Source organism: Nerophis ophidion, linkage group LG08 (genome assembly GCF_033978795.1).
Source record: "Nerophis ophidion isolate RoL-2023_Sa linkage group LG08, RoL_Noph_v1.0, whole genome shotgun sequence".
Classification (NCBI taxonomy): domain Eukaryota; kingdom Metazoa; phylum Chordata; class Actinopteri; order Syngnathiformes; family Syngnathidae; genus Nerophis; species Nerophis ophidion.
The window spans coordinates 68,696,002-68,711,976 of NC_084618.1; the positions used below are offsets into that span (position 1 = coordinate 68,696,002).

At 36.9% G+C, this 15,975-nt stretch overlaps 1 protein-coding gene across 1 annotated transcript in view; it reads left to right on the forward strand.

Annotated features, from left to right (window-relative positions):
- The first annotated feature begins 3,141 nt into the window (after positions 1-3,141).
- Positions 3,142-15,975, forward strand: part of LOC133558302 (carbohydrate sulfotransferase 3-like) — a 75,808-nt gene continuing 62,974 nt past the window's right edge. Inside the window, exon 1 of the mRNA XM_061909565.1 lies at positions 3,142-3,310. The gene's annotated coding sequence lies outside the window, so the exon portion shown is untranslated. The remainder of the gene's footprint in view (positions 3,311-15,975) is intronic.

Genomic DNA, 15,975 nt, shown 5'->3' on the forward strand with positions numbered 1-15,975 from the left:
TAGCATCTTTTTGTTGTCTTTTTTTTTTTGTCCATTAGTTAAAGTTAAAGTACCATTTGTCCTCTGCATTTGACCCATCCCCTTGTTCACCCCCTGTGAGGTGAGGGGAGCAGTGAGCAGCAGCGGTGGCCACGCCCGGGAATCATTTTTGGTGATTCCAACTTTTGATGCTGAGTGCCAACCAGTGAGGTAATGGGTCCCATTTTTATAGTCTTTGGTATAACTCGGCCGGGGTTTGAACTCACGACCTACCGATCTCAGGGCATTTATTCGGTTAAAAAACTATTATACATTTTAAGGTAAAATTCTTGTGACTCGTTTGATTTTTTTAATCAACAGATTTTTTTTTTTTTTTTTTACATTGTACTATCTGTTGACATATGATAGCACATGTTTTAAATACATCCAGTTTTATGCCCCGTAGTTACTTAGTGGTGACACTTATTAAATAACTGGACATCATGGTTACATTTTGAGATGTCCGATAATATGAGACTGCCGATATTATCGGCCGATAATTGCTTTAAAATGTAATATCGGAAATTATCGGTATCGGTTTCAAAAAAGTAATGTATGACCATTTAAAACGCCGCTGTACGGAGCGGTAGGGAGAACTACAGAGCGCCAATAAACCTTAGAGGCACTGCCTTTGCATAATACCTATGGCTTTTCACACACACAAGTGAATGCAAGGCATACTTGGTCAACAGCCATACAGGTCACACTGAGGGTGGCCGTATAAACAACTTTAACACTGTTACAAATATGCGCCACACTGTGAACCCACACCAAAGAAGAATGACAAACACATTTCGGGGAGAACATTCGCACCGTTACACAACAGCACAAATACCCAGAACCCCTTGCAGCACTGACTCTTCCGGGACGCTGCAATATATACCATGTGGAAAAAGTTACTGTTGATATTTACCTCAGAAGGCTGCAAATAGAAAAGAGGCATTACGTTTTTTTATTAAAATTTTATTTTACATGCCATTGATAATTTTTTATTATTATTATTGTTATTTGAAACTCCATTTTGCATGATACTATAAAGTTATATAAGCCTTGCTTGCTCAATATTCTGTGCAAAACTTGTTTGGCTTCCTATTAAAAGGTCAATTTGTTCAACTTTGGCCCGCGGCTTTGTTCACTTTTAAATTTTGGCCCCCTCTGGATTTGAGTTCGCACGCCGATGTGTTACTACGACAGAAAAATAGTTCCTCTGTGTCTGATCTTACAATAAGAAAATTGTTACAGTTCGGTTACCATACAGGTTACAGAAGTATTATGGTCCGTTTTTAAATCCAATTTTAAAGTGATTTAGAAATAGAATTGATTGCTTCCATTAGCTGCATTGCCAGCCACTGATGTTTATATGTTAGAAAGCTAAAAACAAACAAACAACATTTTTGTCTTCTTATCTCTCATAATAATTGTGAACAATAGGCAAAAAAAAAAAAAAAAAATTGCAGTTCTGCTCCTCGAACCCCTTATTCCAGGGGTGTCCAAAATGTGGCCCGGCGGCACATGTTTAAAAATACGATTGAAACATTTTTAAAACGTAAAAAGTGATATAAAGTAACAAACGGGTGAAATGTAACAAGAAAATGTTGCAATGTTTACTCTAATAACACAAAGCTGCCATGCAGGCTGTTTCTTTCTTTAAAAAATAATAATGAATCAAAATCAATGTCATTATGAATTATTGACCTATTCCAGGCTCCGATTACGTCACTTTAAATATTCCACTTTGAGATATTTTTGGAGGAAAATGTAGCATATTTTGTGTTTGCCATATAAAAAACTGAGCAGTTTTTTTTTTTTAAAGAAGGGCCTAAGAACAAACAGAAAACAAACAACAATAAAACTTATAATTGACGGATGGATCTGAAGTTGATTTCGAGATTATTGTGTTAAAACTAAACAGAAAAAAATATATATATAATTTATTTTCTAACACTTTATCGAGTAGGACCCTTTTGGATCCCCAATTATTTTACTGTGATTTGTTTTTAAGTGTCATTGCTCGAAAAATAATAATGAATTAAAATCAATGGTGTTATGACTTACTGACCTTTTTAAGGCTCCAATTATTATATAATCTCAAATATTAAAAAAAAAAAGTTATTGGGTGAAAATATTGCATATTTTGTGTTTTTTTTCCATTAAACAAGTGATGTGCACGCCAGCTTTCTGAGGGATCGCTTGTGCACGCCAGTTTTCCCAGACTCTGTATTTAGTTAGCGCAGGCAGCATGAAGCAGGGCTTTTATTGTGAAGATAGGAAATGTGCAGTCGGCCTTTAGAGTTTGGACGGAAGGTACGGCGCGAGAGTCTGTTGAAATAAAAAGTGTTTCTCGCCTTCCTCTCGGTCATATTTTCATAATAATGATCTTGCAGCAGCCAGCGTCATCTCACAAGACCGTGAATGTCATTTAAGTGACGTCTTGGTGAAGATTGATGATCACTCATTTTTAGGTCTATTTTTTTTAAAAGCCTGGCTGGAGATGGACTTACACACCCCCCGCGGTCGGCTGGTAGCTCGCGATCGACGTAATGGGCACCCCTGATCTAGAGATTTAAAACTTGAATAATAATAATATTAATACTGAATAATGACACATTTTTAACATTTTATTTTTACCAAAATCCTTTGGGGTGCACGGGATCAAGCCTGAGTGGAGGCCTAAATGTATATTTTTTTAATACATATATTGTATTGGTTTTTACAATAAATGGCCCCCGCTTGCTTTGATTATTCAGTGTGCGGGCCTCGGTGGAAAAAGTTTGGACACCCCTGTTTTAATCAATCCATACAACTCGGATATGGTGGAGTTGCACGTGGCGGTTGTGTCCACAAGAGGGAGCCATTCCGCTTTTGTTAATAATGATGGTTCACTGTTGTCGTAAAAACGAGTTTTTAAACTTTGGCATGTGTAGTTAACGAGATTTTGACAGCACTTTGTGTGTTTTTTTTTTTTTTTTACCATTTGTTGTTGCTTTTAGTAGAAATTTAAGTAGCAGTGGGAGGTCTCAAGTAAAAAAAAAAAAAAAAGAAAATAACGACCTCCCATGTGACCCAATGAAACGCAACAGTTGGTGCTAAACTTTCTCATTCAGTTCATCGCACACAGTCTGAACTGCAGCTACACTCCACTTTTTTTTTTTTTTTTTTTTTTGACTTGAAAAAACACGCATGCTGCCTGATCGTCCCCTGCGTGGAAATGCAGCCTGCATTCACCTTCTGCTGGATTGCTCTTTTTCAGAAGAGAAGTGATGGGAATTATAAGAAGTGGACAGCGACACAGGTATGCAACCGGATGAGAGGAAAAAATGTTTTAAAAAGTCCAAAAAAAAAAAAAAGTCAGTCTTAAAAGTAGTGAAATGCTAAAATAAGAGGTTAATTCTGAGGGGAGTGTCTTGTAATTAAATTTTTTTTTAATTAGGATGGCATGACTGCAGCGTGACTCTAACTCACTGAATTGTCCTCTTTATTCTTGGAATGTTTTTAAAAAACTTCATCCAATATTAGTCAGTCATCGTGAAAGAATACAGTCGTGGTCAAAAGTTTACATACACCTGTAAAGAACATAATAGCTGTCTTGAGTTTCCAATAATTCTAAACTCTTATTTTTTTAGTCACCCCTAAAAAAAAAAAAAATTCATGAAGTTTGGGTTTTTTATGAATTTATTATGGGTCTACTGAAAATGTGACCAAAAGTATACATACGGCAATGAGGCACTTTTGGTAGCCATCCACAAGCTTCCGGTGGAATTTTTGACCGCGCCTCTTGACAAAATTGGTACAGTTCAGCTAAATGTGTTGGTTTTTCTGACATGGACTTGTTTCTTCAGCATTGTCCACACGTTTAAGTCAGGACTTTGGGAAAGGCCTGTTATGATCCGCTGCCCGGATCATATTATGATTTAGATCATCTTATCCCCCTCCACGAAGGAGAGGGGAGGCAGAAAAGAAAACAAACGGCAGATCAACTGGTCTAAAAAGGGGGTCCATTTAAAGGCTTCGATTGAAAGTCCACTTTAGAAAACTGTTTTATTTTAGATATGTAATCCTCCATGTTAAAAGTGCAAGCGAGAGGGAAAAATAAACAATCGCTGCTCACTCTTGATTTAGATTTTTGAGTTTTCTGTTAGTTTTGGACTCCTTTTGTTATTGTTTGTGCACCTGTGAGTTAGTTTTGTCACCACAGTAACTCGTTATTTCGTTATTTTCACCTGCCGCTTGCTCCCGCTGGCACCTGTTTTGTGATTACTGTCGTTATTTAAGCCTGCCTGCTCCCGTCAGTCTGTCTGGCTTCGTAATTTTGTTTTCACGCAACAAGTAACGACTTCTGTTTGTCTGCTCGCTAACTGCTTTGTTTTTGCTAGCTTTCATGCTAAGCTCCATTTTTTTTCTAGCTCCCATGCTAGCTCTTTTATTCCTCAATAAATCATTTTTCACTGCCTGCACGCTGTGTCCGAAGCCCGTCTGCATCCCTGGGAGAACGAAATCTGCATCACCATGCGCCCAACGCGTAACATGGCCATTCTAAAACCTTCATGCTAGCCTGATTTAGCCATTCCTTTACCACTTTTAACGTGTGTTTAGGGTCATTGTCCTGTGGGAACACCCGACTGGACCCGAGAACCAATCTTTCGGGCTGATGACTTTAATAATAACAATAATAATAATACATTTTACTTATAAGGCGCCTTTCTGGGCACTCAAGGACACCGTACAAAATCAAAACAATAAAATCAAATTGGATAAAAAAGACAACAACAACAACAACAAAGATAGATTAAAGCTGCAAGCAGCGATGGACGGGAACGCTTTGGCTGCTGCACCCGCGACCCAAGCCCAGATAAGCGGTAGAAGATGGATGGATGGATTATTACACAGAGAAAAAGTTGTATACACGTGTTATAGATCAGTCTGATAGTAATAACAGTTGTAAAGTGGCTTGGGTATTTTATAAGGACGCCTTGGTGCCGCCTTTTTGAGAATCCTGTCGATTTTAAATGGGGGCGGTCAGTGTATGAAATATAGGTCTCAGTGAGACCTATATTGAGGTTTTTGTTTCATGTGTGTATTACAGTCCTACAGTTTTGTCTGAGCAGAAAGCTGCCATTTTGTGACAACAGCAGCAGCGCAATGGTTCTTTGCGGGCTCATAAAATCCAAACCGGGGTAGTAATTAAAACTTTTTCTTTAACTTTTAATCACAAGGGTTCAAACTCCTGTGGTAGTTTGAAGCCGACACAACAAACGCGCTCAGAGGAGATAATGTTTAAAAAAAGGTGACAGGTTTTTACAAAACTTTTGTATTTAAGGGGTAATTGCCAACTTCCTGTTAATTTTTGCTGAAGGGTGTCAATGAATGAAATGTAGGTCTAAGTGAGACCTACATAGAGGTTTTTGTTTCATGTCTCTACGACGTTCCTACCGGAAGTTACAAGCAGTTTTGTCTGTGGTTTCTTCCCAAGAGCAGTTGTGTCTGTGTTTTATTCCTAGGGGGCGCTAGAGCGCAATTTTGTGTATTTTTTATTTTTATTTTTATTTTTTTATAAATTGCAATTTTCAGCAGTCCTGGTGCGTGTGTGCAGTTTGGTGAGTTTTGAAGCATTTTAAGGGGGTCAAATTACAAGTTCAAAGGCAAAAAGGACATTTTTTAGGAAACTTTTGTTTTGAAGGGGTTTTTGCCAACTTTCTGTTGATTTTTGCTGAAGAATAGGAGTGTATAAAATTTAGTTCTAAGTCAGACCTACATAGAAGTTTTTGTTTCATGTCTCTACGATATTCCTAACGGAAGTTACAAGCAGTTTTGTCTGTGTTTCTTCCTAGGGGACGCGAGAGCGCAATTTTGAGTTTTGGGGTTTGGTTTTTTCATTAGATGGCAATTTTCACCAGTCCTAATGTGTGTGTTAAATTTGGTGAGTTTTGAAGCATTTTAAGGGGGTCAAATTACAGCTCAAAGAGGTGGCGGAATAATAAAAAATAACAAATCCTTAGATATTCAACAGGGTCCTCTGTCCTAAAGGGACATCGGTCCCTAATAATAATAATAATAATAATAATAATAAAACCTTAGAAATTCAATAGGGTCCTCTGTCCCAAAGGGACATCGGTCCTTAATAATAAAACCTTGGAAATTCCATAGGGTCCTCTGTCCTAAAGGGACATCAGTCCCTAATAATAATAATAATAATAATAATAAAACCTTAGAAATTCAATAGGGTCCTCTGTCCTAAAGGGACATTGGTCCCTAATAATAAAACCTTAGAAATTCAATAGGGTCCTCTGTCCCAAAGGGACATCGGTCCCTAATAAGACGATTACAATGAATAAGCAGTCAGGAATAGGTGTGTTTTGAGTCTTGATTTAAAGAGGGATATTGAGTCTAAGTTACGAAGGTCTGGTGGTAGAGAGTTCCAAAGATGTGGGGCAGAGCGGCTGAAAACTCAGGCACCCATGGTGGACAGTTTAAATAAAGGGACAGTGAGATGGATGGATGAAGAAGACTCATCAGATTTTTACTGCAAAATCAATTTTTTTTACATTGTACAGAAAAAAAGAAAAACACAATAAAAAATGTAATTTAAAAAAATTAGATTTTAGAGTAAAACTGAGCTGCCAGTTTTGTACTGTGAAAACAGTGGTATGGTTTTTTACAATTTACGGTAACATTTTTGCGGATTGACCAGTCAGATTTTTACTGTAAAATAATTTTTTTTTTACATTGTACATAAAATAAAATGCTATAAAAAATAAAATTAAAAAATGGGGATTTTACAGTAAAACTGAGCTGCCAGTTTTGTACCATGAAAACAGTGTTACTGTTTTTTACAATTTACGGTAACATTTTTGCAGACTGACCTATCAGATTTTTACTGTAAAATCATTTTTTTTTACATTGTACATAAAAAAACAATAAAAATTTAAATAAAAAAAATTGAGATTTTACAGTAAAACTGAGCTGCCAGCTTTATAAACAGTGGTACGTTTTTTTGGGGGTTTTTTTTTTACAATTTACGGTAACATTTTTTGTGGACTGACCTATCAGATTTTTACTGTAAAATCTAATTTTTTTTTTTTATATTGTACATAAAAATAGAAAAAAAAATACAATAAAAAATTAAATAGAATAAATTGAGATTTTACAGTAAAACTGAGCTGCCAGTTTTGTACCGTAAAAACATTGGTACGGTTTTTTACAATTTACGGTAACATTTTTGCGGACGGACCTATCAGATTTTTACTGTAAAATCACAATTTTTTTTTTTTACATTGTACATAAAAAAAAAATACAATAAAAAATTCAATAAATGTTTTTTGGATTTTACAGTAATACTGAGCTGCCAGTTTTGTGCTGTGAAAACAGTGGTACGTTTTTTTTTTTATGGTAACATTTTTGCGGACTGACTTGTCAGATTTTTACTGTAAAATCACTTTTTTTTTTACATTGTACGTAAAAAAAAATACAATAAAAAATTAAATTAAAAAATGGGAATTTTTCAGTAAAACTGAGCTGCCAGCTTTGTAAACAGTGGTACGTTTTTTTTTTTTTTTACAATTTACGGTAACATTTTTTGCGGACTGACCTATCAGATTTTTACTGTAAAATCAACATTTCTTTTACATTGTACATAAAAAATAAGACAAAAAAAATGGAGATTTTACAGTAAAAATCTGACAGGTCAGTCCGCATAAATGTCACCGTAAAATTTACAGTGTTTTTATCAGCATGGTACTGTAAATTGAAAAAACAGTATCACTGTTTTTCAGGGTACAAAACTGGCAGCTCAGTTTTACTGTAAAGTTGACATTGTTTTTTTCTTTTCTGTAAATATAAAACTGCATTTTTACAGAAAAATTCTGGCAACTTAGTTTGCCGGATTTTACCGTAAAAAAGGACTACTGTAGATTAAAAAATAAATCATCAAATGCATTGGCAATTGTGTAATAATAGCATTCACTGTTAGAAGTGGCCCTTTGAGGGCCAACATAACTGCAACATGGCCCTCAATTAAAACAGGTTTTAGTGTAAGCCATCACGTCGACATGTATATCTTGTACCCCTCAAAAGTTTCGAGACACTTGTGTTACATATTAATATAAATATTATTAAACATGTTTTGGAATGAGAACGTAATTACAAGTTTTTAAATAACAAGAATAAAAGTGGTAAATACATATATGTATATATATATATTAAAAATAAAAATAAATCACATTTTCATTACAAATTGGAGTCATGCATTTATTCCAAAGTCACTATCGTTCAGGATAAAATCAAAATTAAAAAGATCTCATAATAATACATTTTTTTAAAACGGAAGGGAACAACATTACTTCAAAAGTGACCTAAGAGAAAGTAGGCCAAAATACACAATAAATGGGGATGATTGGTGTTTTTGTGTGTACATTACAAGTGTATTTTAGACAACCTTTTTCAACATCTTTACTAGCAACGTGTTTAAACGAGTGGGCGGAGTCTGTAGTCTGTCTGCCAGTAGACGTACGCTTGACCCCGTGACGTGCGAGTGACCCCCGCAGTTTCCACCTCTAGCCGGGGTCACGCTTGTGTGAAAAGATCTTTTGTGGTTGTGGCATGCGGCAGGGTGGTGCAAAACCACGCTCAAATATACATTATATATATATATATATATATATATATATATATATATATATATATATATATGTATATAGTGAATTGAAGTGAATTATATTTAAATAGCGCTTTTCTCAAGTGATTCAAAGCACTTTACATTGTGAAACTCCATATCTAAGTTACATTTAAAACCAGTATGGGTGGCACTGGGAGCAGGTGGGTAAAGTGCCTTGCCCAAAGCATAATGGCAGTGAATAGGATGGTGCAAGCGGGGATCGAACCTGCAACCCTCAAATTGCTGGCATGGCCGTTCTACCAACCGAGCTATGCCGCCCCATATACATATATATATATATATATATATATATATATATATATATATATATATATATATATATATATATATATATATATATATATATATGTATGTATATATATATATATATATATATATATATATATATATATATATATATACATATACATATATATATATACATATATATATATATATATATATACATATATATATATGTTTATATACATATATATATATATACATACATATATATATATATATATATATATATATATATATATATATATATATATATACACATATATATACATATATATATACATATATATATATATATACATATATATATATATGTTTATATACATATATATATATATATACATACATATATATATATATATATATATATATATATATATATATATACATACACACACACACACACACACATATCTCCTGATGATTGAGGGAACCCCTCATGAAACAGTTCTGTAGAGATGAAGTAGTCTTGTGATTTTTTTTCCCACACATATATACACACACACATATATATATATATATATATACATATATACATATATATACACACATACATATTTATACACATATACATTTATATATATATATATCTTAAGTTAAAAGTTAACCGCCCGGGAATCATTTTTGCTGATTCAACCCCCAATTCCAACCCTTGATGCTGAGTGCCAAGCAGGGAGGTAATGGCTCCCATTTTTATAGTCTTTGGTATGACTCGGCCAGGGTTTGAACTCACAACCTACCGATCTAACCACAAGGCCACTGAATGAAAAAACCATGTGGGCTACGACACCGGGAAAATGAATATATATATATATATATATATATATATATATATATATATATATATATATATATATATATATATATAAAATATACTAATAAATAAATAAATAATAAAAAAAATGAAATTATATATATATATATATATATATAAAAAATGTTTCCTTTTTTCGGGTGTCGCAGTCCACATGGTCTTTTCATCACATCACGCCCCATTCCGCCTAAATGATCCCAGCTCCAAACTTCCTGCAGAATTTCACAAGCTGCATTCAAGCATGCAAAGTGTTTAGACTACGTGCAGGACTTAAAAAGGGAAGTGCTTATGTGTCTTCTCAAATGGGCCGCGGCGGAGGATTGGACAGAAATGACAGCCAATAAGAGAGGGCGGACCGAGATAAGCAAGTCAAGGGATTGAAATATTCGTCTCCGGCAGACGGTGTGGCGCAACCCGAGGGTCCCTGGTTCAAATCCCACCTAGTACCAACCTCGTCACGTCCATTGTGTCCTGAGCAAGACACTTCACCCTTGCTCCTGATGGGTGCTGGTTAGCGCCTTGCATGGCAGCTCCCTCCATCAGTGTGTGAATGTGTGTGTGAATGTGGAAGTAGTGTCAAAGCGCTTTGAGTACCTTGAAGGTAGAAAAGCGCTATACAAGTACAACCCATTTAAACACAACATGTTCTCTAAATATGAAAGCAAGAACATGCGCAAATCGCTCCGCCCACCGGTTATCGGTGCTCATGGTTTGTTGTCGATGATAACCGCCACCAGATGATGCCACTGAATGGGAGAAACAACGACACCACGCCCGTCTTCATCATCACGCTCGCCAACAGGAAAGCTAAAATGGCACCGCTGAAACAGGAAAGGAAGCTGAAGAGTACAATGTGTACACAAACTTCACAAAGTGCGTGGCCAGGAAAGCACACAACTTGAGGAAGCAGGGTAGAACTCAGGGGAACTAAATCTACAAAAAAAAAAAAAAAAACAGTGAAGTTGGCACATTGTGTAATTGGTAACTTTAAACGGAATACAATGATTTGCAAATCCTTTTCGACTTATATTCAATTGAAAGACAAGATATTTAATGTTCGAACTGAGAAACTAAATTTTTTCCTGCAAATAATCATTAATTTTAATGGCAGCAACACATTGCAAAAATGTTAATTATTAACGATAATTGCCACCTTTCACGACATATAAAAAGCCTAAAAACATCAATCAATCAATCAATCAATGTTTACTTATATAGCCCTAAATCACTAGTGTCTCAAAGGGCTGCACAAACCACTATGACATCCTCGGTAGGCCCACATAAGGGCAAGGAAAACTCACACCCAGTGGGACGTCGGTGACAATGATGACTATGAGAACCTTGGAGAGGAGGAAAGCAATGGATGTCGAGCGGGTCTAACATGATACTGTGAAAGTTCAATCCACAATGGATCCAACACAGTCGCGAGAGTCCAGTCCAAAGCGGATCCAACACAGCAGCGAGAGTCCCGTTCACAGAGGAGCCAACAGGAAACCATCCCAAGCGGATCAGCAGCACAGAGATGTCCCCAGCCGATACACAGGCAAGCAGTACATGACCACCGGATCGGACCGGACCCCCTCCACAAGGGAGAGTGGGACATAGGAGAAAAAGAAAAGAAACGGCAGATCAACTGGTCTAAAAAGGGAGTCTATTTAAAGGCTAGAGTATACAAATGAGTTTTAAGGTGAGACTTAAATGCTTCTACTGAGGTGGCATCTCGAACTGTTACTGGGAAAATAATCCAAAAAAATCCACGGAATCAAAGCCAAATGTGCGCTTGCCCAGGAAAAAGAACATGCACAGACCAAAGTCCTGGTCTACTGAACCTGTGCGAAGAGGATTGCAGAAAATGGAAATCAATCAATCAATCAATCAATCAGTGTGTATTTATATAGCCCTAAAACACAAGTGTCTGAAAGGGCTGCACAAGTGAGGTGAAGTGAATTATATTTATATAGCGCTTTTCTCAAGTGACTCAAAGTGCTTTACATAGTGAAACCCAATATCTAAGTTACATTCAAACCAGTGTGGGTGGCACTGGGAGCAGGTGGGTAAAGTGTCTTGCCCAAGGACACAACGGCAGTGACTAGGATGGCACAAGCGGGAATCGAACCTGCAACCCTCAAGTTGCTGGCACGGCCACTCTACCAACCGAGCTGTGCCGCCCCACAAGCCACGACGACATCAGGGGAAGGAAAAACTCAACCCGATTGAACAATGAGAAACCTTGGAGAGGACCGCAGAAGAAACATCAATCAATCAATCAATGTTTACTTATATAGCCCTAAATCACTAGTGTCTCAAAGGGCTGCACAAACCACTACGACATCCTCGGTAGGCCCACATAAGGGCAAGGAAAACTCACACCCAGTGGGACGTCTGTGATTGATTGATCCATCCATCCGTCCATCATATTCCGCTTATCCGAGGTCGGGTCGCGGGGGCAACAGCCTAAGCAGGGAAACCCAGACTTCCCTCTCCCCAGCCACTTCGTCTAGCTCTTCCCGGGGGATCCCGAGGCGTTCCCAGGCCAGCCGGGAGACATAGTCTTCCCAACGTGTCCTGGGTCTTCCCCGTGGCCTCCTACCGGTTGGACGTGCCCTAAACACCTCCCTAGGGAGGCGTTCGGGTGGCATCCTGACCAGATGCCCGAACCACCTCATCTGGCTCCTCTCCATGTGGAGGAGCAGCGGCTTTACTTTGAGATTGATTGATTGATTGATTGATTGATTTGATTGATTGAAACTTGAATTAGTAAATTGCACAGTACAGTACATATTATTAGTAGATTGCACAGTACAGTACATATTATTAGTAAATTGCACAGTACAGTACATATCCCGTACAATTGACCACTAAATGGAAACACGCGAGTAAGTTTTTCAACTTGTTTTCAACTTTTTAATCATGTTTAAACATGATTGTTTGGCGCACACAGTGTGATCGATCAAGACCGCAACCGTTCTGCAGCCACTGATTTGTGTGTATATTTGATACTTTTTCGAACCGAAGAAATGGTATCAACATATTTCTTATATGAAAAAAAATATTTCAAAATGCCTTTTCTTGGCGAACATCTTCCATCAGCGCACTTTTAGCGGGATTAAAAAAAAAGTGGGTTTCATTGTAGATGCATTTCAGAATTGTTTCTAAAAGAAGCAATTTTAGAAGTGGTACTTCTAAAACTTTTATTATCCTACCTGTGGTAGGATAATACAAATTAGAGATGTCCGATTATGGCTTTTTTGCCGATATTGTCCAACTCTTAATTACCGATTCCGATATCAACCGATACCGATATATACAGTCGTGAAATTAACACATTATACCCCGCTAGATGCATTAAAACAATGTAACTTTACCATGACTTGGTTAACGTGGACCCCGACTTGAAGACCCAGGACAAGTTGGGAAGACTATGTCTGGGAACGTCTCAGAATTCCCCGGGAAAAGCTGGATGAAGTGGCTGGGGAGAGGGAAGTCTGGGGCTTCCCTGCTTAGGCTGCTGCCCCCGCGACCCAACCTCGGCTAAGTGGAAGAAGATGAATGGATGGATGGATGGACTCCGACTCAAACAAGTTGAAAAACTTATTCGGGTTTTACCATCTAGTGGTCAATTGTACGGAATATGTACTGTACAGTGGAATCTACTAATAATATGTACTGTACTGTGGAATCTACTAATAATATGTACTGTACTGTGCAATCTACTAATAATATGTACTGTACTGTGCAATCTACTAATATGTACTGTACTGTGCAATCTACTAATAATATGTACCGTACTGTACAATCTACTAATAATATGTACTGTACTGTGCAGTCTACTAATAATATGTACTGTACTGTGACATCTACTAATAATATGTACTGTACTGTGCAGTCTACTAATAATATGTACTGTACTGTGCAATCTACTAATAATATGTACTGTACTGTGCAATCTACTAATAATATGTACTGTACTGTGCATTCTACTAATAATATGTACTGTACTGTACAATCTACTAATAATATGTACTGTACTGTGGAATCTACTAATAATATGTACTGTACTGTGCAATCTACTAATAATATGTACTGTACTGTACAATCTACTAATAATATGTACTGTACTGTGGAATCTACTAATAATATGTACTGTACTGTGCAATCTACTAATAATATGTACTGTACTGTGCAATCTACTAATAATATGTACTGTACAATCTACTAATAATATGTACTGTACTGTGCAATCTACTAATAATATGTACTGTACTGTGCAATCTACTAATAATATGTACTGTACTGTGCAATCTACTAATAATATGTACTGTACAATCTACTAATAATATGTACTGTACTGTACAATCTACTAATAATATGTACTGTACTGTGCAATCTACTAATAATATGTACTGTACTGTACAATCTACTAATACAAGTTTCAATCAATCAATCAATTAATCAATCAATCAATAACAAGGTTTTCCAAAATAAGGAAATAATAAAATAAATTAATAAAATAATAACTTCAACTCCAGTTATGGAAAAAAGTGCCAATATGGCACCGCCATATTTCTTATTGAAGTCACAAAGTACTTTTTTTTTTTTTAACATGCCTCAAAAACAGCAGCTTGGAATTTGGGACAGTCATTGGTGGAGCATAATATATATATATATATATATACTTTTTTTTAAATTTTATTGTATTTATTTATTTTTTACAATTGTTTTTAACATGGCTGTGCAGCACTTTGGAAACATTATTGTTGTTTAAATGTGCTATATAAATAAAGTGGATTGGATTGGATTGGATGCTCTCTCTGAGATAATCCTGATACCCACAGCTTCGGCATACTTGCCAACCTTGAGACCTCCGAATTGTATATTGTAGCGTCCCGGAAGAGTTAGTGCTGCAAGGGGTATTTGTTCTGTTGTGTTTATGTTGTGTTACGGTGCGGATGTTCTCCCCAAATGTGTTTGGTGTGGGTTCACAGTGTGGCGCATATTTGTAACAGTGTTAAAGTTGTTTATACGGCCACCCTCAGTGTGACCTGTATGGCTGTTGAACAAGTATGCCTTGCATTCACTCATGTGTGCGTAAAGGCCGCATGTAATAAATGGTTGCGCCGGCATGCTGTTAGTATGGAGGAAAAGCGGACGTGACAACAGGTTGTAGAGGACGATAAAAGCCCCCAATAATGTTGTCGGGGTGGAAATCGGGAGAAATCTGGGAGTATGGTTGGCCCGGGAGATTTTCGGGGAGGGTCACTGAAATTCCGGAGTTTCCCGGGAAAATCGGGAGGTTGAAACCGATATTGATAATTTCCGATATTACATTTTAAAGCATTTATCGGCCGATATTATCGGACAATAGAAATAACAAATGTTGTCCGGGTGGAAATCGGGAGAAATCTGGGAGAATGGTTGCCCCGGGAGATTTTTTGGGGGGGGTCACTGAAATTCGGCAGTTTCCCGGGAAAATCGGTAGGTTGAAACCGATATTGATAATTTCCGATATTACATTTTAAAGCATTTATCGGCCGATTTATCGGACAATAGAAATAACAAATGTTGTCCGGGTGGAAATCGGGAGAAATCTGGGAGAATGGTTGCCCCGGGAGATTTTTTGGAGGGGGTCACTGAAATTCGGGAGTTTCCCGGGAAAATCGGGAGGTTGAAACCGATATTGATAATTTCCGATATTACATTTTAAAGCATTTATCGGCCGATATTATCAGACAATAGAAATAACAAATGTTGTCCGGGTGGAAATCGGGAGAAATCTGGGAGTATGGTTGCCCCGGGAGATTTTTTTGGGGGGGTCACTGAAATTCGGGAGTTTCCCGGGAAAATCGGGAGGTTGAAACCGATATTGATAATTTCCGATATTACATTTTAAAGCATTTATCGGCCGATATTATCGGACAATAGAAATAACAAAATGAATATGCAAAAAATGAGTGTCTCCATGGTCAAAGACACATAATGCATGCAAAAACAACATAGAAATAAGGCGGTCTGACCTGTTATCAAATGTACACAAAGTCCTAGGAGACCACATGCAACACACTTACTAATAGTACACACAATTTTATACTTAGTAGGTCAGGCCCTCATACAGCCAATGCAATTGCTCCTCCCACCAGTAACCAACAATAACTGCCACCTTGCACAATAGCTACTTCTTGGCTACTGATTA